Source organism: Rutilus rutilus (genome assembly GCF_951802725.1).
Source record: "Rutilus rutilus genome assembly, chromosome: 23".
NCBI lineage: Eukaryota > Metazoa > Chordata > Actinopteri > Cypriniformes > Leuciscidae > Rutilus > Rutilus rutilus.
In genome coordinates, this window is record NC_140233.1 from 3,315,001 (window position 1) to 3,342,593 (window position 27,593).

Here is a 27,593-nt window from a genome sequence, read left to right on the forward strand (position 1 = left end):
TCTATCTATCTATCTATCCATCCATCCATCCATCCATCCATCTTTCTATCCATCCATCTTTCTATCCATCCATCCATCCATCCATCCATCCATCCAAAAAACTAAACAAGTAGAGAGAAGCGGAAGTTTATTCTGCTGTGGCTTCCTCAGGAACTTCTTTGGCTGAGCGATAATAGGCTACACACAACATGACTGATAATATAATATTGTTTTTAAAATGTAAGTTACTCAATATTAACTTCTGGTATATTAAACGATTGTAAAAGCATTATAATATTTGCAGTTGTGCTGATCACAGGTGTGTTTATGTGCCGTTTGTGGTGCGGCTGAGGACGATTGTAAAGCGCCATATGTAAAGCGCTTTGAGTACCAGGAAAAGCACTATATAAATGTAACAAATTATTATTATTATTAATTGATTGCTGAACCAAAAGTGCTTGATTTGGATTCACGGTCTGGATATATTTATATTTGTATTTATGCATTTGGCAGATGCTTTTATCCAAAGCGACTTACATTGCATTTCAAGGTCCACATTTACATTCTCATCAGTTCTTGCTTTCCCTGGGAATCGAACCCATGACCTTGGCGTTACAAGCGCTAAAGCTCTACTGTTTGAGCTCCAGGAAAAAATTGCTTTTTCAAAAAAAAAAGAATCATTGCTATTCCGCATCAGTTCCAGCCATGACGTCCAGAGAGGTGGAGCTGGACATCATCTGGTTCTGCAGTTGAGCAGGTATTGAGAAGCTTTCAGAGACATACCAGAGAATGTCTAATAAGGGGAGAAGTGTCACTCTCAGTAAACTTCCAGCTTCTGAACTGGTTGCAGTTCCACTCTGGCTCCACATGAGGGCGCTCACAGGACGAGTGCAGAATGAATGGAGGTCTATGGCGCTATACCCCTCAAAATCCACTTTTCTCAGGATATAATTTTTTGTCTTCAACTTTCGACCTATAACCCATGTTGAACTTGCAAAACCTACAATCAAATCTGAGATTTCTCAACGGCAATCGGGTGAAAGAGACAAATTTAGCCGTCTAGCGCCATAGACTCCCATTCATTTTGCACTCATGGGCGATCGCCCCCAGTGGAACTCTGGTGGAACTACAACCAAAATCCGGTACAATAGGACTTAACAGGGAGTGGCCAGGCTCTCCGTAGACGGGCTCTGGGGTCAGAGATAATTGCTTATCATGATAATACCAAGTTGTCTGAGAAAATAGTTTCGTGCAAATAATGCCCAAGGCCTATCTGTTTCCATTAAAAATATAAATCAATTAAAAATACAATTCGGCCAGTGGAAAAGATTGAGAAAAACTTTCTCTGAAATGTATTTTACACTATTTGATTTAAGTATTCAAAAACAAGGCAAGGATAACTACATGATTTTTATTAATGTAATGTGTCTTGTACCGTTAAACGTTATCACGTGGATGAATAATCATATGCAAATGATATGCAGATGAGGATCTGCATAGTAAAACTAGGCGTTGTAAGCTCCATATATGGTTATTTCGGGGTGGAGACGCATGTGCGCACAATCTTCCGCTGACTCGGATTTATAAAGTGAATTCTGCGCAGGTTCTGGCGTATGAACGGTTTTATAAGTCTGAATATTTTTTTGCGTCTTTTGGGCGCACGTACACTTTTAGTAAGGTTCCTACGCACAGTTTTATAAATGAGACCCCTGGACATACAGTGAACGCACTCACCTCTGCTATCAGATCGCACGCTTTAGCCCTGAAATGAGGCCTCGCAAACCGGTTTGCTGAATGTGCTGTTTTGGGGAACAGGTGTCTGAAAACCCTGTACCAAGCAAAAAATGAACTTCTACAAAGAGGAAATGGTTTATTCATGAGGCCATGCCAGGCCACTGACAATATTCTGAGTTTCTTTTCTCTGTTCGGCCAGACCTGGAATCACTGGCCGCATCGTTCCCTCGGGCTGTCGTTTGGCATTGCGATGTGAAGTACGTGATCTGTGTGTATTTGTGTCTGCTCCAGTGTGCTGATGTATATAGTCCTCTCTTTTTCTTACTTTCTGTATAGTGAACAGAATATTTTCTCTATTTTTGCTTTTGTAAGCATGTTTTAGAAAGTATGAGAGCTGCAATATCACAGTCAATCCACAGACAGACAGAACAATAGATAGATATACACATATAGATAGATAGACAGACAGATAGATAGACAGATAGATAGATACAGACAGACAGATAGATAGATAAATAGACAGACAGACAGATATATAGACAGACAGATGGATGGATGGACGGACGGACGGACGGATAGATTGACATATAGACAGACAGACAGACAGACAGACACATAGATAGATAGACAGACATATAGATAGATAGATAAATAGATAGATACTGTATAGATAGAAAGACAGACACATAGATAGGTAGACAGACAGACAGACAGACAGATAGATAGATAGACAGACAGACACATAGATAGACAGACATACAGTATAGATAGACAGACATAGATAGATAGATAGATAGATAGATATAGATAGATAGACAGACACATAGATAGATAGACAGACAGACAGACAGACAGACAGACAGATAGATAGATAGATAGATAGATAGATAGATAGATAGATAGATAGATAGATAGATAGATAGATAGATAGATAGATAGATAGATAGATAGATAGAGGTTTTCCGCCTCTTACACAATAGTGTGTGAAACGCAGGGAAACTTCCTGGACGTGTTTATGGAAAACGAGTGTCTGGAATCTGTGGATCTGAATGATGCCTTTGTTTGGCCTAAACCGCTGCTCATATCACACACTCACACACACTCACACAAGCACGAGGGAATAAAACCAGACGACAAAAGTCTGACGGTGACGCCGTGATGGTTTTGATTTGAATTAGACGAGACTGACATAACTTGACTGAGATGGAAGCCTGTTATAGGCATGATCTCAGGACGTTTAACTGAACACATTAGCATCATCACTGGACCGCTGTTCAGGATCCAGAGTTCAGGACTGATCTGGAATCAGCCGGAGCGAGACGCTCAAGAGCTGACAGTGAAACTTCAAACTGACCCTGGATCTGTGCGACTGCAAACACACACACTCACATCTTCCCAAGAGCCACAGCTGGCAGTGAGTGAACAGATGCTGGTGTAATTATAGTGTGTAATGACACACACACACATACACACTCACGGTTGTGTGTGCTGGGATAAACATCATCAGGGTGAAAGAGAAGCCAGAGAATGAGGGAGATCACATTCGGACTTACTTGTAGTATTTTTGTCTTGTTTCTTAAATCAAGAAGCATTTACTAGAGAAGTAAAATGACATAATGGGCCCTATCTTACACCCGGTGCAGTGCAGCGCCGAGCGCGACGCAAGTGTGTTTTGCTAGTTTCAGCCCGACGCAGTTATCATTTTCACGTCCTTCGCCACGTTGTTTAAATAGCAAATACATTTGCGCCCATGGGCTGCTGGTCTGAGAACGAGGTGTGTGTTCTGGCGCATTGTTGGAGCGTTGCTATTTTGAGGAACAGAAATAGACTGAGCCATTGACCATCTGAACCCTGGTCTAAAGTCAATAGCACAATACTTTTTTGTTATTTAATGAGTGCGTTAGTGATGTGCACCTGTAGGAGGGTCCACAACGCGCGTACACTCTGCTTATAACACACACAGGGACGCACAGCAACACACAAACATGCCACATATTTAAAATAAAAGGATTACAATGTAAAAGATTATTATTGTGGACATAAAGATATGGTGAATCCGGCTTGTCCCGTAGATGATCTGCTTGCGCACTTTTACCTCGCGCACGAGCAGATCCGTTTGCGCTCGGGAGACGCGTTCGGTCTGTCCACTATCAAATTCCGTCATGTAAATAGCGAATCCGCCATGGCGCGAGCGCAACTGGCATTTAAAGGGAATGGGAGATGAGACTCTGATTGGTTTAACGCACGTAAATCCCAAAACACACCCATTACTCGTTAAGAGAATAGGGACAACCCTTTTAGACCATGCGCCGGGAGCGCCGACCATTTGTCCCGTCGTTAAACTAGCAAAAGTGGATTCGGAAACGCCCTCAGTGAACTTGCGCCTTACGCTTTAGACCATGCGCTTAGATCGTTAAAATAGGACCCAAGAAATTATATCTTGTTTAAAAAATTAAAATAAAGTGAGTTTTTGCTTAAAACAAGCAAAATGATCTGCCTATTGAGTATAAAAAATAATCTTGTTTTCCATTTGAATTAAGTTTTGTTTTATAACTCCATTGGCAGATAATTTTGCTTGTTTTAAGAAAAAACGTATTTTTAAAAAAAACAACAAGATATAATTTCTTATGTCATTTTACTTATCTAAATGCTTCTTGATTTAAAAAATGATTTAAGAAAAACATACTAAGTAAGAAAAGTTCAACACAAGTCTGTCAGGAGATTCCCCAAGTTAAACCAGTCTAAGATGGTTTGCTGGTCTCATCAAGACATCATGCTTGTATTCACCCGTACAGATCTGTTTTACACTTAGCCTTGAAAACCAGCAGCAACAGATGAAAAGCAGCTTTAATGGGACACTAAACAATCAAGACCAGCATTTCACATCTGTAATATGCAACTTTCTGCATTAGTTCTTTATTCCTCAGGATGAAAACACAGAACTATAACCAAATAATTCAATAATATGATGTTCTTCAGTGATGTTTTTCAGCAGCTGGCCTATAATAAATGACTTTGATCTTTGTTAGGAAAAAAACCCTCACTGCTCTTAGTGAAAATCAATCTTTTTGTCTGTAGTGGACGAATGTCTGTGAATCATCCACAGGGATTCCTGATCTTTGGACAGAACGAACATTCATGCTGGTTTAATCTGGTCTGTTTCAGATGAGCACATTTCAGTTAAGCTGAGAAAGGACAATGGAAATGGAAATACAATATGAGGGATGCATAAATGAAATGTTCAAAGATCCCTTAAAGGGCCATATTACACATTTTACAGTCTTGATGTTGTTGTTAGGCTCTACTAGAACAGGTTTTTCTGCGTGAATGTTGATTATTCTCCTCATATTCTCCATTGTTGCGGCTCCTCTCTTCCCAGTCTGTCAGTAACGCTCTCTTTACTTCCTGTCTCTATGAAGCCCCTCCTTCTGAAAAGCACACTGTGCTCTGATTGGTCGGCTGGAGCAGTGTGTTGTGATTGGTCGAGCGCTTCGAGTGTGTTTGGGAAATGTCCCGCCCCTTTCCATAACCGCCAGTTTAACACACTACTAACTAACTCAACCAGGCCCCGCCCCTTTATTCTGCGTATGAATTATTATAATGAGGAATATTGTGACGTGTTCGTTCCCGGGAGAAACTCAAGACTACAATGAGTTCAGAAACACTCACACTGATATAGAGAAGAACGTTTTCATGCTCAAACAGCAACATTACACACTAAAGAATAATGCAGAATTGGACCCAGATGGGTACAATTTTGCATTATCATAACTATAAAAAAAAAAAAAAAAAAAAAAAACATGAATATTGAGAGAAAGTCTCATTATAATAACTAATCATGTGTGAGATTTGCATGTGTTCAAGTCTGTCTGTGTGTTTCAGACATGATGAAGTTGAAGTTTAGCTGAACTCTGTAACCCCTGAAACACAGTCTCGTTTTCCTCATGTTTCTGTAGAAAACATGAGAGTATCATGTTCATGTTCCCAGAGGCTTTAGTTGACCTTGACTTCCAGACACTCCTGCGATCCCAGTGTGTTTTAACACACGACAAACACAGGCTTAGGGACACACACACACACCTGGTGAAGAGGTGATAACACACATGATCCTGTGAGCGTTTGAAACTGTAGCGTCTCTGGACAATCCCAAACCAAAGGCTGAACCGGTCGCATCAAATATACACTCATCAATTAAATAAATAAATAAATAAATAAATAAAATACATAATAAAATCAAATCAAATCAAATCAAATAGAAAAAACTCAGAAACCCTACACAGAAAAATTTATTTAGATGTTTGGAATAAATAAACAAACAAACAAACAAATAAACAAATAAATAAATAATAATAATAAAAAAAAAAATGTTTATATATATAATAACCAGGAACCCTGAAAAGTGGTTTAGATGGATGGATGTAAAAAAATTATAAAAAAAATAATAATAATAAAAAAAATAAAAAATTGTTTATATATATATATATATATATATATATATATATACACACACACACATACTTGCATTTATCTATTCTTATAGATAATTAACTTGTGATTTTATTTATATATATATATATATATATATATATGTATGTGTGTGTGTGTGTAATATAAAATTAATGTTAATATATTAATCTGATAATATTTGTGGATCCTTCTAGTGGTACATCTAGTGTCCTCTGTGAGACTGGACTGCATCTTTAACGACTGCACACTTTTTTAACTGTCAGCTAAAACTTCTGGCAATCAAATGTCTTAAGATGGACAAAAATTCAAGTTAAAAACAAAAAATTGAGGTTGATATTCCATAGCCTACAGACAATTTGCATATTTTGCTCACTACAGATACTGCATCCTTCAGAAATATCATCATGCTCTTCTATAACAAACCCTTGGATGAAGGGTGTACAACTGAAAAGGTGATGATGATTATAAAGCAGGCGTTGATTGAATTATCATTACCTGATCACTGTAAAACTCTCGGGTGAGGATGATGATGATGAAGATGATGAAGACATCTATAAAAGACAATAGATGTTAAACAAGTCATTTAGCCTCTCAAGTAAATGCATCTTGATTTAAGGATGATTAGTTACTAAAACACTTAGTAACATCATTAGACAGAACTATTCTAGTTCTAGTCTGTTCTGACTCTGATAGAGATTTCTCTGGGTTTTCTTGTGATGATGTTGTTTCAGTAATAGTTTATATTTGCCGCAGGACTCGAGGGATCGAGGGAAATGGAAGTTTGGCATAATAAAAGTGTTTTTTTTCCACAAACACGCCTCATAAGACTCATTAAAGTGGTCTGTGTTTCCCCAGAGCAGGGAAAACACTTCCAGCGCGAGTGCTTTCGGACGCATACACACTTCATGTTTAATGTGCAATTCTAGGTATAAAATGAACATAACTGTCAGTTTAACCCTCTGGTGCTCTTCACGCGACGGTCAAAAATGACTGAAATTAGTTTTTTTTTATTTAAATTGAATTAATATACTATATTTTAGTTCGATAAGGTTTTTTTTATTTAATATTTTGTATTTTTAGGGGATTTTACGGTACAAAATTACATTTATGCCGCATTTATAATCCATTTACTCACTTTTTGAGCATAGACCTGAAAATTACATTTCCAACTCAAACTGTGGTAAATCTTGAACGCTTTAGAGAAAACAGACTAAAAAAAAAAAAAAAAAGTGTGTATTGGTATCGGCTGATATTGTGAATAACCGGCTATCGGTATCGGCTGAGAAACTTTATATCAGTGCATCTCGAAATATTTGCATACCAATTTCCTTTTACATACAGTGATTGTTCTTTCCCGTCTTTACACGCAGCCGCTCTTTCCTTTAGGAAACGCACATCTAGTTTCTGTTTTAGTGAAACCACATCAAGGGTCGTAATGGCAGCGCAAGAGACACGAAACCCTGAGAATGAGCCGTTAAGAGTTTCCTGAGCCTCCAAACATCACCGAGGGTCTCCAACACCATAAAGGACTCCGTCAGCCTAGAGAACAGGCATGAATGGCAAACATGTACAAGTGCAAATGAACTCCTGGAGAGACAGAGAAAGACCGGAGGAATGCGTTTGCTCCTCGGGCCCCAAACTCAGGGGTCATGAGGATAATACACAATAACATCACTTACACTCCTTTACTGAGAGTTTACATCAAGCAGAGCAGGAGAGAAATGAGATTTACACATGAAAGAGCAATGCTTTCCCTCCACACACACACACACACACACACACACACACATCATGTGACGTCTCACTTCCCTCCGAACACCGAATCACACACACGCTTTAATGCTGAGCGAGGGAATCTCAGGGAAACGCTCAAGGACAATATTTCACTCCAATATAAGATATTATGCTTTATGTTTAAGTCTGTTTTGAATAAGATTATATTTGTAATCTTTGGTTTGTAATATTAAAATTATATTATTTATATATACATACATAATTATTATTTAATTAATTATTTTATTAAGTAATAAATGCACATATTTGTCTATAATATATATTGTCTTTTGTCAAATGTCTAAAGATATATTACATGGGCCATTTTCACAGACATTAATGACGTGTTTCCAATGATCAACATCGCAAATCTAGTGTGGTTTTTTATATACTTTTGTGTTTTATTACATTGGGAGTAAATGAAGTAAAAACAAGACAACACTGATAAGGGGGTGTTTCTCTTGCTACGGCTAAGGGAGTGCTGGCAGATTCCTGCTGTAATCTAACGTGTCGAAAGTTTGGAAAGTGTCATGGCGAACAAAAGACAGAAGCAAATATGCAAGTAACTCAGTTTATTCTTATACATGTAAGTGAAAGTCCGGTGATGAGTGAGTAGCTGGTGACACAGGGACTGGATGGTCAGCGAGATGTCCGTGGTGAAGTGCTGAAACCGTGAAACCCAGGTGAAGACGAAATCCGAAGAACGAGGAACAGGAACTGGAACACGAAACAGGAACGTCGACAAAACTGGGATAACACACGGGAGACATCAACCAACGATCTGACAATGAGAGATAAGTGCGGTGAGGTTTTATAGGTGGTTGAATGAGCTGCAGCTGGAGTGTTGAATGGGATCAGCTGGATCGCTGATCATCCGGAATGAGTGCCATGCCCACTCACACACACACACACACACAGAACAACAGTTACACGAGACAAGAAGGAAGCAATGAATTTATGAACCGTGACAGTACCCCCCTCCCTAGGAACGCCTCCTGGCGTCCCTAGGCTCCCTTACCTGTCGATTGTAATCATCAATAAGGGAGTGATCCAGAATGTCTCTGGCAGGTACCCAACTTCTCGCCTCCGGACCGTAACCTTCCCAGTCCACCAAGTACTGGACTCCGCGTCCCCTCCGCCTCATGTCCAGAATACGATTTACCGAATAAGTTGGTTCCCCGTCTACGAGACGCGGCGGTGGGGGAACCGGGGCTGGCGGATTAATACGGGAATAAAACACGGGTTTAATCTTGGATACATGAAACACGGGATGAATCCTCCTGTACACTGGAGGGAGGTTGAGGCGGACTGCCACCGGACTAATGATCTTGGTGACAGTGAACGGGCCGATAAATTTAGGAGCAAGTTTATTAGATACGGAGCGGAGCGGAATGTTCTTAGTAGAAAGCCACACTTTTTGACCAACGACGTATACGGGAGGCCTAGACCGGTGGCGATCGGCCTTGGCCTTGGTGCGCGCTCCCACCTGGAGTAGAGTCTCGCGGGCTCTAGTCCAGGTGCGACGACACCTCTGGACAAATGCGTGGGCAGAGGGAACCGCGACTTCGGACTCCAGACTAGGAAACATTGGTGGCTGGTAACCTACACTACACTCAAACGGAGATAGGCCCGTAGATGACACTGGTAACGTATTGTGTGCGTACTCCACCATAGACAATTGCTGACTCCACGAGGAAGGATTCTTGGAAACCAGACATCGCAACGTTCTCTCCAAATCTTGGTTGGCTCTCTCAGTTTGCCTATTGCTCTGGGGATGAAACCCTGAGGACAGACTTACAGTCGCCCCTAGTAATCTACAAAACTCTCGCCAAAATTTGGACACAAATTGAGGTCCTCTGTCGGAAACCACGTCTGTCGGGAGGCCATGTAAGCGAAAGACATGATTAACGACGGTCAACGCTGTCTCCTTGGCTGTGGGTAATTTGGGCAAGGGAATAAAGTGGGCCGCCTTCGAGAACCGGTCCACCACGGTCAAAACTACCGTGTTACCCCGAGAGGGTGGGAGGGCGGTGATAAAATCTAGCGAAATATGGGACCAGGGTCTCGAAGGGACAGGCAGCGGTTGGAGTAACCCATCTGGGGAACGATTGGAAGTCTTACCAGTGGCGCAAACTGAGCAAGCCAAAACAAAACTGTGAACATCACGAGCCATGAGTGGCCACCAGAATCGTTGCTTGACCAAAAACTTGGTACGATTAACTCCTGGATGACAAGCCACATTGGAACAATGCCCCCACTGAATAACGTCGGACCGTAATCCCTCCGGTACAAATAAGCGGTTCGGTGGGCAACCGGCCGGGGGCGTTACCCCTTCTAAGGCTCTCTTGACCTTCGATTCGACCTCCCATACGAGTGTGGAGACAAATAGATTCTCGGGTAAAATGCACTCGGGAGTAGACGGGCGTTCGGAACGATCAAAAATTCGCGATAAAGAATCGGGTTTGATGTTTTTGGAACCCGGGCGGTACGAGAGTGTAAAATCAAAACGTCCGAAAAAAAGTGACCACCGAGCCTGCCTGGAGTTCAATCTTTTAGCAGTCTTAATGTATTCCAAATTCTTATGGTCTGTCCAGACGATAAAAGGTACCCCCGACCCTTCTAACCAGTGACGCCATTCTTCCAATGCTAACTTGACCGCCAACAATTCTCTGTTACCAATGTCATAATTGCATTCGGCAGGAGACAAACGATGGGACAAAAACGCGCATGGGTGCATTCTATCGTCTGAGGGAGAACGCTGAGAGATCACTGCACCTACCCCCACCTCTGACGCATCAACCTCCACCACGAACTGACGTGATGGATCAGGGGTAATCAAGATGGGAGCCGAAACAAAGCGACTCTTGAGTTTGGCAAACGCAGCCTTAGCTGCGTCTGACCACCTGAACGTAGTTCTGGGGGAGGTCAAGGCAGTCAGAGGCGAGGCTAGTTGGCTGAAGTTGCGAATGAACCGCCGATAGAAATTGGCGAACCCCAGAAACCGCTGTAGGGCCTTACGGGAATCTGGAGTTGGCCATTCCACCACAGCCTTAACCTTCTCCGGATCCATCCGAATTCCCTCAGCCGACACAATGTACCCTAGAAAAGAAACAGACTGTGCATGAAAATCGCATTTCTCCGCCTTGACAAAAAGCCCATTCTCTAACAACCTCTGAAGCACTCGTCAGACGTGCTGCACGTGTTCCTGGAGAGAAGATGAAAAAATCAATATGTCATCCAGGTAGACATATAGAAACTGGTCGACCATATCTCGCAGCACGTCATTGACGAGTGCTTGGAAGACTGCTGGGGAGTTGGACAGCCCGAAGGGCATGACCAAGTATTCAAAGTGCCCCCTGGGGGTGTTAAAAGCAGTCTTCCACTCATCCCCCTTCCTGATGCGGACCAAATGATAAGCATTACGTAAGTCCAATTTAGTGAAGACGGACGCTCCCTGCAACCTCTCGAAGGCTGAAGACATCAATGGCAAAGGATAGGTATTCTTTACCGTGATGCTGTTCAGCCCTCGGTAATCAATGCAAGGTCGCAGAGAACCATCCTTCTTCCCCACAAAAAAGAACCCCGCCCCCGCTGGAGAAGAGGAAGGACGGATGAACCCCGTTGCTAGAGAATCAGAAATATATTTCTCCATGGCCCCCCTCTCTGGAACAGAAAGCGAATATAACTTGCCCTTAGGCGGAGATTTACCTGGCAGTAAGTCTATTGCACAGTCATAGGGACGGTGCGGAGGAAGAGAAGCAGCCCGAGACTTACTGAACACTTCCTTCAGGTCCAGGTACTCCGTGGGCACGTTAGATAAATCCCCTGCCTCCTCCTGAAACACAGAGACAGAAACAGACGGACAGGCAGAGACAAGACAGGACTCATGACACTTAGTACTCCATTCAAACACCGTGCACTGCTGCCAGTCTATTTTGGGGTTGTGTTTGATAAGCCAGGGATGTCCTAGGACAATGGGTGCGAGAGGGGAGTCCAGTATGTAAAATGACAGGGTCTCAGTGTGGTTGCCAGATGTGATGAGCGTGACGGGTCCGGTGGTGAATGAAATGTTAGGTAGATCTTGGCCATTGAGTGCGCGGACTTCAATCTTGTGGGTGAGCGGTAAGAGAGGAACTTGAAATCTGTGTGCAAACGTGTAGTCCATAAAATTACCCTCGGCCCCGGAATCCACCAGTGCTTGTCCGTCGTGCTCGTGAGCTGACCATCTCAGTCTTACTGGGAGGAGCGTCGATGTTGATGAGGTCTTCTCGGCGGAGATCCCACCCGACAGTCGCCTCAGAATTACTGCCGGGCCTGCCCCTTTAACTGGACAGCCGAAAGCGAAGTGTCCTGATGCCCCGCAGTACAGGCAAAGTCCTTGGGATCTCCGCCTCTCCTTCTCCTCCCGAGTAAGCCGAGCCCGCCCAACCTGCATGGGCTCGTGATCGTAGACGGGGCTGACCGCATCCGCACCGCTGGACCGTTGAACCCCGGCTCTTTCCGCCATTCGACCAGGCAACCTCCGTCGTTCAACACGGGATAAACGAGCATCTACTCGAAGTGCCAGTTCAATAAGTCCATTAAGGGATGTGGGCAGGTCCAGGGGGTAGATTTCCTTCTGGATGCGGTCAGCCAGCCCATGCAGGAACATGTCCCACTGCGCCTCCTCGTTCCAATGACACTCTACCGCCAGGGTTCTGAACTCAATCGAATAGTCAGAGACTGACCTCTCTCCTTGCTTGAGCTCTGCTAGGATGCGGGCCGCCTCTCTCCCGGTGTTGGCGCGGTCGAAGACCCTCTTCATTTCGGCGGAGAGTGTCTGGAACGAGGTGCAGCATGGATCTTGATTCTCCCACACCGCCGTTCCCCAGAGTGCTGCCTTCCCAGCCAGGAGCGTGAGAGCGAAAGCCACCTTGGCCGATTCGCTGGAGAATGTTCTTGGCTGCAGGGAGAAATGCATCGAACAGCGAGTCAAAAACGCTCTGCAAAAACTAGGCTCACCTGCATAGGTCTCAGGTACGGGAAGGCGTGGCTCAGACTGGAAAGCATTCTCCGATGGTGTGAGGGGAACGGACGGTGTGGGTGGCGCAGTGGGATTACGCAGGAGTAGTAATTGCTGGGTGAGCTCGGACACCTGTGTCACCAGCGCTTGAACTGCTCGAGCTGTGTCGTTGATATTCCTTTCCTGATGATCCATACGTTGTATACTGGTGTTGACAAAAGTCTCGAATGAAGATGGTTTACCTGCTGCTTCCATAGCATGGTCAGATCGTTCTGTCATGGCGAACAAAAGACAGAAGCAAATATGCAAGTAACTCAGTTTATTCTTATACATGTAAGTGAAAGTCCGGTGATGAGTGAGTAGCTGGTGACACAGGGACTGGATGGTCAGCGAGATGTCCGTGGTGAAGTGCTGAAACCGTGAAACCCAGGTGAAGACGAAATCCGAAGAACGAGGAACAGGAACTGGAACACGAAACAGGAACGTCGACAAAACTGGGATAACACACGGGAGACATCAACCAACGATCTGACAATGAGAGATAAGTGCGGTGAGGTTTTATAGGTGGTTGAATGAGCTGCAGCTGGAGTGTTGAATGGGATCAGCTGGATCGCTGATCATCCGGAATGAGTGCCATGCCCACTCACACACACACACACACACAGAACAACAGTTACACGAGACAAGAAGGAAGCAATGAATTTATGAACCGTGACAGAAAGTCTTTGAAACTCCATTGTTTTTTTCCGGTTGTGTCCGAAAAAGTGTCCGACATTTCAATTCCACTCTCTCCACTCTCCATTCACAAACTTCTCTTCTTCCAAAAACACAACAACGGCCTTGTTCATTCTAGACGCTGAAATAATCTTATCATGGCCAACAGGCCTACATCTTCCACCGTACAAATTTGATCAGGGAAACATTTGCATCCATTTCCAATGAAGAAAACCGGCGTTCCCTCATCAGAAGGTGAGGCCATGTTTATCGTCCACAAATGGATGCAACCGCAAAAATAAAAACAAGTTACACCACTAAACTAATTCAGTCTCTACAAGAGCAGAGCGAGGCGTTCCCTTAACAGAAAACACACTTCATTCTCACTTGATTAAACCGGCTCTCGGACTGAAAACACTCTGTCTTTGACCTCTTCCCTGTGGAAAAACACCCAGCCAGGAAAAAACCAGGACAGAAGAAGAGGATCATTGCTGCTTCCCTGGGAAAATCAATCCGGGGATTTATTTGAGACATTTTTCATTTATTTGCACAAAAGAACATAAAAGACGAGAGACCAGACGTGAAGCCGAGCCGAATCCAGTCTGGCCATCGTGGCTGGAGATCAGTGTGTGCAGGACTCAGTGTTTCTGTCTCGTTTACGGTCCAAATATCCAAACATTCTTAAAGCAAGAAGCATTTTTAGAGCATTTAGTAAAATTTGTAAAATTACATAAGAAATTATATATTGTTTTCTGGAAAAATAAATGAATATATTGTAAGAAAAATAATATTGTTTTCCATTTGAATTTAGATTTTTTTTCTCGTTTTCCATTTGAATTACAATTTTTTAAAATCTGAATTAAGATTTTTTTTTCTTATTTTCCATTTGAATTAAGATTATTTTCTCGTTTTCCTTTTGAATTAAGATTTTTTTCTCATTTTCCATTTGAATAGATTTTTGTTTCTCGTTTTCCATTTGAATTTAGATTTTTTTCTCGTTTTCCATTTGAATAAAGATTATTTTTCTTGTTTTCCATTTGAATTTAATTTTTTTTAAATCTGAATTAAGATTTTTTTTTCTTGTTTTCCATTTGAATTAAGATTTTTTTCTTGTTTTCCATTTGAATAAAGATTATTTTTCTTGTTTTCCATTTGAATTAAAAAAAAATTAAATCTGAATTAAGATTATTTTTCTTGTTTTCCATTTGAATTTAGATTTTTTTTCTCATTTTCCTTTTGAATTAAGATTTTTTTCTCTGTGTCCATTTGAATTAAGATTTTTTTTCTCATTTTCCTTTTGAATTAAGATTTTTTTCTCTGTGTCCATTTGAATTAAGATTTGTTTCTCATTTTCCATTTGAATTAAGATTTGTTTCTCGGTTTCCATTTGAATTAAGATTTTTTTTTCATCTGAATTAAGATTTTTTTTCTTGTTGTCCATTTGAATTAAGATTTTTTTTTCTCGGTTTCCATTTGAATTAAGATTTTTTTTTCATCTGAATTAAGATTTTTTTTCTTGTTGTCCATTTGAATTAAGATTTGTTTCTCATTTTCCATTTGAATTAAGATTTTTTTCTCGGTTTCCATTTGAATTAAGTTTTTTTTCATCTGAATTAAGATAATTTTTCTTGTTTTCCATTTGAATTTAGATTTTTTTCTCGTTTTCCATTTGAATTAAGATTTTTTTCTCGGTGTCCATTTGAATTAAGTTTTTTTTTCATCTGAATTAAGATTATTTTTCTTGTTTTCCATTTGAATTTAGATTTTTTTTCTCGGTTTCCATTTGAATTAAGTTTTTTTTTCATCTGAATTAAGATTATTTTTCTTGGTTTCCATTTGAATTTAGATTTTTTTCTCGTTTTCCATTTGAATTAAGATTTTTTTTTCTTATTTTCCATTTGAATTAAGTTTTTTTTTCTTACCCTATTGGCAGATTTAATTTTGCTTGCTTTGCTTGCACTTAATTTTAAAAAGATTTAACCAAAAAACAAGATATCAATGTCATTCTACTTATCTAATGCTTCTTGATTTAAGAATTTGTAGATATTTGGACTGGAAACAAGACAAAAATAGTTGTTTTCAGTGTGTTTGTTGGAGAAATCCCTCTAATATGCTGATGTGCTTCTGCAGAATCATGTCTGATTGTTATTAGTGTTTTGCTCAGATCCGATCGGCAGTGTCTAGATCTTCTCCCCATGGGATCTCCTGCAAACAGATGGAGAATCAGCGGGTTCTGACCCGCACAAATTGGCACGAAGGCGGCTGCGATTGTTTTTCAATATCTGTTGTGACCTTTGACCCCTGGCTCTGCGGTGTGAGGGGTCAGCATGAGGATAGAAATTAAACACAGCGAGTTGCTGTCAGTTATTACTTTTATCCAATCAATAGAGAGCAGGACGCTTGTGTTCAACACGACCTGCGGATATAAAACACTCCACCTCGGTGTGTGTGTGTGAGTGACTATCCCTTTAAATGCTCAGTCTGAGTCTGTTCAATAGGTTTTTCTAATAAATCACAGCATGATTCCCCTGTCACTTTAACCTGATGCGTTTCTCGTATGATGCTGGTAAACAGCTGACATCAGCACACAGACGTCTGTATATAACATGACCTCGTTTTCCATATGAGAGAAACTGCAAGACAGAAATCAAACTTCACTTTAAAGAAAAGGAAATTGTGATGTTGTGCTCAGATCTTTTGATCTTGAGAGAATCTGCAACCAACATCTTGCAAACTTCAGTATCTTGGCAAATTGGAGCACAGACATAAAACTCAATGTATAAAGTACTTTTTTTTGGCATCACTGTTTTACAAAGCACCGATCTCACATGATCAAGACCAGTTCTAGAGGAGACATTCTTGAGATTACTGAGAAACATCTGAGAAGCAGGAGAATCTACATTTGCTCACCTTTTAATCTAGTCAAATCAATTGAGAAAGTGTGAAAAAGTGTTAAAAAAAAAGTCACCGTAGAGCAAATGTACAGTTTTTATGTGATACAAAAATATGTATTTTACAAAATAATTTTCGCTAAATTTGTTTTAAAATCAAAGCCACATGTCTAAGCAAGTTATGTTCCAAATTTGAAGTTGATATCACAAAAATGGACAAGTTTCACTGAGATTTTGTGTAGGCGTAATAAAATAGTCACCGGGCGACACCCACATTCAATAGATTTTTTTTTATGCGTTCTCCTCTAGCATATGAATCGATTTCTGTCACAATGTCACTTATATCACAAAACAGTCACAAAATATGGAACCCTGAGTCTGAGACCTTTCCGACGATATCTGTGTTAACTTGGCAAGATTAGAAAGTTCTGATTGTAAAATAGTTAAAATACATTTTGAATTATGAACATCGCCACTAGGGGGAGGAGCCTGCTAAACGGTTTTAAAGTAGCATTTTCATTGTAACGCAAAGACAGGATGAGTGTTTAAACTTTCGAATGACAACTTCAATTATGATAATTACGAAAATATGTGATACGAAAAAAAAGCCAATAAAAACAGCGCTAGCGGGATGGCAGTTAAAGAGACATAATTTAAAGACCTTCACTTTCTAGAGCGCAATATTTCTGCATATAATAATTAAAACATAGAATTCTTTCTTTTTCCGAGATATTGTTCGAATAAATGCTAACACTGTGAAACTAGCTTTACAACACCGACAGCGACAATACTGAACTGAATTGAATCAACATGAACTGAATTGATCTGAATAACAACACTTTTGCTGAATTGAACTCGTTTCATAATTGATGAACTTCAACAGTTCAACATTGAGCAGAATTGTGTTGTATAATCATCCTCTGTAGAGCTGAATTAATAATGAACGATTCTATAATGAATTAATTTCACAACATCAACACTTTTATTTTCCTAAGATGACTTGAAACAGTCTGTTTCAATGCAATATAAATAACTGTGACTTAAATGTTTCCCCCTGCAACAGTTTCGACAAACAACGTGGCAGAAATACCTGAGATTCTTTCCTTTCGACGCTGTTTTCACGCTGTCTGTCGAGCAGATGTTTATTATGCAGCTAAACGGCACGTTTTCATGAAAACGCCGTGAAATTCAGCACTGTAATCGGGAAAGGCTGGTGACTTTTCCCTGAGCCTCTGCAAACTTCACAGGACTGCAAAATAAGGCTGCTTCCCACTGGATCAGATCAGATGATGGGAGGATTGCGCCATCTGGTGGGCAAAAGAGGAACTGCAGCATCAACATCATTTCTGGGTCTTCAGATCAGTTCGTTCACAAATTAGATTTGCTCTGGCTTGTTTTAACTAGCTAATTCAAGCATTTAAGCAATCGAGTCAGATAACATGTGCTGCATCATGACACAATTCTGTTCAACTGGCTGTCTGGTGCAGTTATAACAACCTTGAACTGAACACACTCACAAGTCAACAGTGGAGGTGATAGTGGACTTCAGGAGGAACGTATATGCAATTCAATGATAATTGACAGATTAAAAGCCACCAAAAGCCTGTTGTGTCATATTTGTCATTTACATTAACATGAAAAATGTAAGTAAATAAATAAATAAATAAACATTAATAATGTATACATTCATTATGTATAATAATGAATGTATACTTTATATATACTTAAAATCAACAATAAAAATACAAAAAAAGTATGATAATTAACATTAATATTAAATAACATTAATAAATAAAGTATAATAATTCATTTATAATATATATATATATATAAACATTAAAATTAACAATAAAAATGTTTACAAAAATTAATGATGTAAGATAATTAACATTAATATGAACATGAATAAATTATGTAATGATTAATGTAAATCATATAGGCCTACAAACGTTAAAATAATACAAATAAAAATAAAAATAAAAATAAAAGTCATTGTTCTGTCCCCACTAGACGTGTCACTTCTCTGCTGTTGATTCATGGCTTTTAATCTTCCATTAGCTTTCATGAATCTTTTCTCGTTTAACTTTAACATTGTAAAACTGTAAACAGACATAGAAAATACAGCAATTAGAATTGTACATATTCAAAGTGCACAGTTGACTGAACAGTATTACTGCCTAAATAAAGCATTCAAATGAAACATTAAATCAACACATTAAGCATTAAACGTTAATACATTGTCATGTGCGTTTGTTAATTATATTCCTTGTTTTACTTAATAGCTTGTAATCACGGAATCCAAATTAGCCTAATAATCATAACAAAAGATCGCTAGCATACAGCGCTAATGCTCACGCTTTGCACGTCACTTTACGTTTCGTTTTTTGCAACATTTGCATCTCTAGATTAATGAATTAACTGACAAACATCTTAAACATACTAAACATCATATTTATAGCGACTTACCGCCTTATGCGTGCCACGACTTCACCATACGAGCCGCTATTAAAGTCGACATGAAATAAAATTTTACAATTTGTATTTTTATATGTAATATGTAGTGTTTATTATAAATGATTTATCTGTGCACTTCATTAATTTTTATAAATTCATGTACCCTTATATTCTTTATTCAAATATGTTAGCCTTTGTAGGATTTCCTAATTGCGAGAGCACAGCTGCCATCCTGATAAGTAATTTGATATAATTGAGTAAACAGCTATGGGGCCAGAATTGGCTATTGTCATTTTAATGTTTTATATTTCACTGGAGGACATGGTGAGGATGTTTCAGCCCCGGCACTGCTGGGTCATGTATTTTCTGTTTAGCCCACTGATCTATATAGAATGACATTCAATGAAAGTCATTATATAGATCAGTGGTTTAGCCCTGTTTGAATATAAAACCCAATTGAATATTAGCCTGGAAATCCAGACCTAAATCTGAAAGATTAATGGTCTGGCGTCGACTAATGAAGATCAGCCAGCTCGAGGGGCGGCACCAAGCATGCATTTGAAAATCTCACTGCATGCAATTGGATAACACTACGACCAATCACAACAATAAACCCCATAAGCTTAGCTACCAGCGGAGGTAACTGGTAGATTATACTCTTACCGGATCCGGTCGGCAAACAGCCTTCCTTCTTGTAAAGGAAGGATTTGAACGGCGTCTTCTGTTCCTCTTTTAGATAAAAAGCCAAGTCTAACTCGTTCATTGTAGCGGCCAAAGCCGTTTCAAACAACTGGTGTTCATCCATAGCCATCTTGCAATGTTTACTAATGACTTGGACGTCACAGCGCTGTCATCATCTGTTTAGCTCACCTCTGGCCCGCCTATATCAGATAACCCGATGTGATTGGTGCAGCTCAGATCGAGGGGCATATTTAATGAGCATCATTACTCAACACCAGAGTAACTCGCTGAGCAAATTCAACTTGTGCTCTCGTGAGAACTCTGGATTACCAGGGTAATCACACATGACGGGAGAGTAAACACATAAATGTCCCAGATCCAACCTATTTAGTGGTCGCAAAATAGTGGTTTCGCCGACATTGCATTTTTATGTAAATTAAGCACTGAAATGGCCCCAGGGCCCCCGAAATTGCTCACTCTGTTGCGTCGGGGCCCCCCGATCGACATACCGAAAGGGCCCAGGCCTAGGGCCTAAGAAAGTATTTTTTTAATACTAAAAACGTGTAATAAACCACCTCTTTTTTCTTTTTTTGATGTGTTTATGCATTTTTTTTTGCATCAAAAAAGACAAGACAGATGGAACTTTTCAAACATTTATTATAAAAATCAAACATTACATGGGAACACATTTAAAGACATTAAAACAGAAAACACGGAACTACATCATTTATTTCAGTGGTTTGCGCTGCTTCTTAAGTGCAGCGCTCAGGAGCTTCTGTGAAACCTTCCTTGGTGATTTCATTGGGGACAGGCAGACCGTTGGATATTTGAGGCTCAGGTTGGAAGGAATGAAGACCCTCCACCCTCACTTCGCTGGTCTCGGCCCCTCCTGCAAAGAGCGAGAAAGGCAAAGAGTCAGCGAACATGCTGACTCGTCAGACAAAAGGTTAAACAGACCCACCAAAAGATGGACTTACTGATGCGCACTCCCTCGTCTCCGGGTCCTCCTCTGCCGTCTGCGGGGGCCGCTTAGGGGTCCTCCTGTTCCTCTTTGACCCAGAGGAGGTGCTCAAACAGCTTGGCGGCCATATTTAAGGCGTAAAACTGGTCAGCCGGGAAGGTGTCGTGGCACATGAACTGTGCCACCTTGTGCCTGTCCCTGGGGCCGTAGGTGTTCTTGGCCTGTACAGAGAGAGGAAAGCATAGTTAGAAACAAACACGCACGTCAGAAAGACTTTCAGGCAACAGGGGTTGTCACAGACCCGCACCTCCTCCTCCGACGCCTCCTCCAGAGGGATGGTGGGGTCCTCCAGGTCGCCAGACTCAAGCAAGTCCAGGGAGGAGGCCAAGGCCACGGTCGGGTTGCTCGCCCGCAGCTCGGCGAGGTCGTGCAGGACCTTCTTCCTCTTTAGAGCCTGCAGGGTCTCTCGCCGAGCTGCCACCGTCAGCTCCGAGTGGGCCCCCAGGTGGCGGTCCATGCGGGAGCAGGACTTGCTGCAGGCAGGCACGGGGCAGGTGCCCTTCCGGACGTCCACCCTCCCGGACGAAATAACAAGCAACAGCTTGCGTTCTGTCCTATTTTTCACCCTGTGGGTCACTGTCAGGTGCTGGCTCAGCTGGCTGTAGAGCTTGTGGCAAAGCGGGCAGTCTTTAATTCCCATATTAAAAGATAATTAGATTGGAAAAAGATATAAAGAGTAAAAGTAAAAATGAAAATTCAATAAAATAAGTAGTGAGGAACGTGTCAAGAACCTTGTGCAATGTGTGTGTGTATGTGTGTGTGAAAGTGAATGCAACGAGTAAAAATGTGTTGAGGAATATGAGTGTGAATGACAAAGGTTGACCCGTGCAATGATCATTTATAGCCTTTTGAGGTCCACTTTAAGCTCAGGAGGATGCGAAAGTGGACTGAGGAAAAGGTCGTCCAATCAAGTCTTTTTGAGCTCACTTTCAGCTCAGGGGGATGCGAAAGCGGACTGAGTTTGATGGCAGCGGGGGAGGGGCATTTTTTCAGGAAGGTCCTACAGTTTCACGCTTCGGGGCCGTGCGTCAGGGGCCCCTGGAGAGTCAAAATCTCAAATCTTCAAATAAGACTTTAAAGGTACAATATGCAAGATTTTCTACCGCTAGAGGGCGCTACATTCCAAACAACAACAACGCCGTAGCTTGATGACGATGTGAAGGAGCGTGGAATGATGGGAACTGTCGTTTTCGACTCCACCGTGGATGTAAATCAGTAAGACGGGAATCGAAAAATCATGTTCATGGATGAGGTAAAGTTCTATTTTTATAAATGTTGCATTTAATGACATGCTTTTATTTCTTTAAAATGAATTAACCGCAAGAAAAGTAAGGTTTAATACTAAATTGGTTATAATAGATGTTACTGTATTTGTCGAATTCATTGTTGTGATAGCGCTGCGCAGTTTTACGTGTTCTAAACAATTGCTGTAAAAGTACATTCGGACATACCCACATAATTTGCCAAAATACTGATAAATCTTTATGAATAACACATGCTATATGTAACAATGTTGTGGGAAGAAGGAGGCGGGAACCGGCGAACATTCATGACACATTTTAATGATAAAAATAAAACAAATACAAAACGAAAGTAAAAGACAGCAGCCCCTCACGAAGGGGCCCTGAAGGCCTGGCTGAGCGGCCCCGAAGGCCTGGTTGGTCTTGTGGGAAGAAATCTGCAGAAAAAGCGACAAACGAGTGGCGTAAGAGAGAACTGCGCAGAGAGAGAGAGAAATAAAACCACTCACATTGATGACGTAGCAACCACCCATGGCGGCCTACTGCGCTGCCTCCACCTCCCCAGTGGTCATATTTTCCAAGTAGGCGGTGAGGTGCCCATAAAACAACCACTGGTCCTTCCGGCCGTCACTTTGAGACAGGAAAGGAGAAGCGTTATGGGGCGTGTGGAACGCTGAGGATTGAGAGGTAAGAGGAGGCAAAAACTTACCCAGGATTTCAGGAATGGCGATCTTGGCGGAGGCAGCGCACTGACGGAGAGTGACCTTGGGGATGAGTTGGATCTCCTTGGCCTGTTTGAACGCCACCTCATGAATGACCACCTCATGAATGACTCTGCGGGAGAGTCGGCAGGTGGGCGGCGGGGTCTCTGCCACGTAGGCCAGGAACTTGGCCACATTTTTAAGGTACATTTGTATGTTGTATACATTGTATACATAGTCGGCTCCACGATCTTGGCCTGATTGAGGGAGTTATGCCAAGACCGCATCCTCGCCCGTCTGATTAATGAAGCCCAGGCTGGCCAGGTCGGTTTGCCCCACCGCCATGTACGCAATAAAATTGCGCAATCGAAATATTTTTGACCCCACATTGTTCACCAGCCTCAGAGTGGGGTCGGCGCACTCCTGGTGGCCCCGGAACTCCTCGAGGAGGACACCTGCGAAAAGAGAAAACACACAAGAACAATGGGGTCAGAACACAAACAATTATGGTCGGAACAACGGCTGCAGGGCGAGAGGGAAAAGCGACAGAACGCGGTACTCACTCAGAGCCGCCACGTGGTCGGGGAACGGGTGCTCCTCCCGCTGCTCAGACGGCTGGGGGCCTGGTCCCAGTGGGCCTGGCCGGCCGGTTCCCCAGAGGGCTCGGCTTCTTCCAACTCCTCCTCGGCCGCTCCCTTCTCGGGGGAGCGGAGAGCAGACAGGAGTCTACTTGTGACCCGGGCGACCTGGGCGGAGGTCATTTTGTTTGTATTTCACATTTATTATACATTTTTATTGATTAAAACCACTTTTTCTGTACTAATTACACACAACCAAACACATTCATCTAACTTTCAAGTAATGTCAGTGTTTAAAAATGAAATAAAATAAATAACTAGGGCTAGGGCTCTCAAACTCTGGGTCCCGACTCAAGGGCCCGTGACGACAGAACTCGTCGAGTTTCGGGGTCCTACGACCTTCCAAAATTTTTTTATCTCTTCCTCAAAGCATCTTTTGTTTAATTCAAATTAAGCACTGAAATGGTGCCAGGGCCCCCGAAATCACTCACTCTGTCCCCGATCGACATACCGAAAGGACCTGTGCCTAGGGCTTAAAAAAGTATTTTTTATTATCTCTGTCTGCCATTGAAGCTAGGGCCCTCAAACTCTCGCTGAGTTTAGTTGTCCTACGACCTTCCATCTCCTTACGGACGCGCGTCCTGTTTTTTTACCTTTTGACCCCTGTCAGCTTATGACATTTTTGAAAGGTGCCTCATTCGTTTTAAATACTAAAAACGGGTATTAAACCACCTCTACTGTACTAAGCACACTCAACTGGACACGTTCCACTAATTTTCGATTAATTTCAGTGCTTAAAAAAAAAGAAAAAAAAAAAGGACCTCGAAGCTAAAAACAATGAATTGAAAACAAATTAATACATTTCTGTTCCATTGTCATTTGTATTGGAAATCAGACACCAAATGTCAAAACTAGATACTGTAAGCTTTCAAATGATACATAGTTTGTCAATATTACTTTAGGTTTAGACTAAGAAATAATAGTTTTAAATTTAAAACAACAAGCGAGCAACAAGCGAGCAACAAGAGGCTCGACTGAAACGCGCAACTGTGTGTTTTCTGGAATACTCTGCTCTCCTGTTATTGTCAGCGTTGCTTTGTAGTCAAGGTAAGCCCATCTTCGATTCTCAGCTTCCCTTATATTTTTAACTTCACATAATTGTGTATTTTAGTTGGACGCGTTGCCACATTAAACAAACAGCCGCGAGTGAAAATTATTATTGTTAAAGCCTAATTTGCACTTTAAGCCTCTGCTCCTAGCACTTTCAAAGCGAAAGTTGGCCCATTATCGCGTTATCCACTTAATTGCAAGACCGAACCAGCATCTGTTAGAATACCTTTAAATAGACGAGATTCAGTTCACTCCCGCAGAACAAGCGAGCAACAAGAGGCTCGACTGAAACGCGCAACTGTGTGTTTTCTGGAATACTCTGCTCTCCTGTTATTGTCAGCGTTGCTTTGTAGTCAAGGTAAGCCCATCTTCGATTCTCAGCTTCCCTTATATTTTTAACTTCACATAATTGTGTATTTTAGTTGGACGCGTTGCCACATTAAACAAACAGCCGCGAGTGAAAATTATTATTGTTAAAGCCTAATTTGCACTTTAAGCCTCTGCTCCTAGCACTTTCAAAGCGAAAGTTGGCCCATTATCGCGTTATCCACTTAATTGCAAGACCGAACCAGCTGTACTCACTCAAGCGGTGAAAGCATTCTTCTGTATATCTGTGTATTTTGCGCGCTGTCGCGGAAGCGTCAGCGGAAGCGTTCAGCTCTCGTGTTCAGCCTCCTCGTGTGAAGACCGACTCGGGTAAAGACCATCGACTCTACCTGCGCGACTCCACCGAGCAGGGACACCAGAAAGGCACTTAAAATTCGCCTTTTCCCTTTCCACTTCTTATCTTATCTTTCTCCCGAATCAGCATGTGTTTTCAACACATTCCTGTTATCATTCGACAACGCCCTTTCATCACGCGCACAAGGCAGCGCGATACTACTAATCTGCGTCCCATTCTCTCATCCTCACACACTCCTCTCTCTCTTTCCGTGGGTCTATGGAATTGTCAGTCAGCAGTCAACAAAGCTGACTTCATTCCAGCCTTTGCATCTCATTCTACTCTCAGTATCCTGGGCTTGACTGAGACCTGGATTCGTCCTGAAGACTCAGCAACCCCCGCTGCTCTCTCTAGCAATTTCTCCTTTTCTCACTCCCCTCGCCAGTCTGGGAGGGGTGGCGGGACAGGGCTTCTCGTTTCCAACAATTGGATATACTCAGCGCTCTCTTCTCTATGCAACAACAATTCATTTGAATATCATGCTATCACACTTACAACTCCCAGTAAGATCCATATTGTAGTAATTTATCGCCCCCCAGGTCAGCTGGGTAACTTCGTAGAGGAGCTGGATGTGCTGCTGTCCTCTTTCCCTGAGGACGGCACCCCACTTCTAGTCTTCGGTGACTTCAACATTCATCTCGAAAAACCACATGCAACAGACTTCACCTCTCTACTAGCCTCCTTCGATCTCAAACGACACATCACCACAGGTACTCACAAATCAGGCAACCAACTGGACCTGGTCTACACACGCAACTGCATCACAGACAACATTTTGGTGAGGCCTCTCCATGTTTCAGATCATTTCCTCATCACCTTCAGTCTACAACTCGCTACCCCTGCGCCACCAACCCCACCACCAGTCACCCTCAGGCGAAACCTACGCTCACTTTCCCCCTCCCACCTCTCCTCTGCCGTGTCTTCTTCTCTTCCCCCACCCTCACAATTCTCATCTCTGGATGTGAATACTGCAACGGATACCCTATGCTCCACACTAACCTCTACTCTAGACAAAATCTGCCCTCTCTCCTCCAGGCCAGCACGCGCTACTCCTTCTAACCCCTGGCTATCTGAGGTTCTTCGTGAACACCGGACCGAACTCAGGGCAGCGGAGAGGAAATGGCGCAAATCAAAAGACTCATCTGACCTGAGTATGTATAAATCTCTCCTCTCGTCCTTTTCTGCTGATGTTCATGCTGCAAAATCTTCTTATTTCCACAACAAGATCAACAGCTCCTCCAACGCACGACTACTCTTCAAGACATTCAACTCACTCCTCTGTCCACCTCCACCACCACCCTCCTCCACCTTAACTGCCGATGATTTTGCAAACTTCTTCACCAACAAAACAACAACTATCAGCAGTCAATTCTCAGCTCCACACACACAGGAACCCAGACCGACCCCTTCCACAGCCAATACCCCTCTGTCCTCCTTTTCGCCGCTAACAGAGGAAGAAGTATCTACACTTCTCCTCTCCAGTCACCCTACCACCTGCCCTCTAGACCCCATCCCCTCACACCTTCTACAAGCCATCTCTCCCACACTTCTACCAGCACTCACACACATCATCAACTCATCCCTCCATACTGGCACCTTCCCTACAGCATTCAAGCAGGCTCGGGTCACTCCACTGCTTAAAAAACCAACGCTAAACACATCTTTTGTAGAGAATTACAGACCCATCTCTCTCCTACCATTCATTGCAAAAACACTTGAAAGAGCTGTTTTCAACCAAGTAACATCCTTCTTGTCTCTAAACAACCAGCTGGATGTCAACCAATCTGGCTTCAAGAAAGGGCATTCAACTGAGACTGCATTACTGTCGGTCACAGAAGCCCTACGGATTGCAAAAGCTGCTTCCAAATCTTCACTCCTCATTCTCCTTGATCTGTCTGCTGCCTTCGACACCGTGAACCATCAGATCCTTATGTCCAGCCTCTCATCACTGGGCATCACAGGAACTTCACTCAACTGGTTTGAATCCTATCTCACAGGTAGGTCCTTCAAAGTCGCATGGAGAGGCGAGGTATCCAGAGCACATCAACTGACCACAGGGGTTCCCCAGGGTTCAGTTCTCGGTCCCCTCCTCTTCTCCATCTACACTACATCACTGGGACACATCATACAGGCACATGGTTTCTCCTACCACTGCTATGCTGATGACACACAACTCTTCCTCTCATTTCGACCAGATGATCCCACAGTAGCTGCACGGGTCTCGAGCTGTCTGGCAGACATCTCCACATGGATGAAGGAACATCACCTGCAGCTCAACCTGGCAAAGACTGAGCTGCTCGTCCTCCCTGCCAATCCGTCTCTACAGCACGACTTCACCATCCAGCTTGATTCATCATCAATCACACCATCAAGGTCGGTCAGAAATCTGGGAGTAACGTTTGATGACCAGCTGACCTTCACAGATCACATTTCAAAGACAGCTCGATCATGCAGGTTTGCGCTGCACAACATCAGGAAGATCAGGCCTTTCCTAACTGAGCACGCAACACAACTCCTCGTCCAGGC

At 42.2% G+C, this 27,593-nt stretch overlaps 1 long non-coding RNA gene across 1 annotated transcript in view; it reads right to left on the reverse strand.

Annotated features, from left to right (window-relative positions):
* The window catches only part of LOC311282480, a 24,130-nt gene extending 6,322 nt beyond the window's left edge, over positions 1-17,808 (reverse strand). Inside the window, exons 1-2 of the long non-coding RNA XR_014625947.1 lie at positions 17,651-17,808; positions 6,676-6,731 (exon numbers count right to left, since the gene is read on the reverse strand). This is a non-coding gene — a long non-coding RNA (uncharacterized lncRNA). The remainder of the gene's footprint in view (positions 1-6,675; positions 6,732-17,650) is intronic.
* Positions 17,809-27,593: the final 9,785 nt, after the last annotated feature.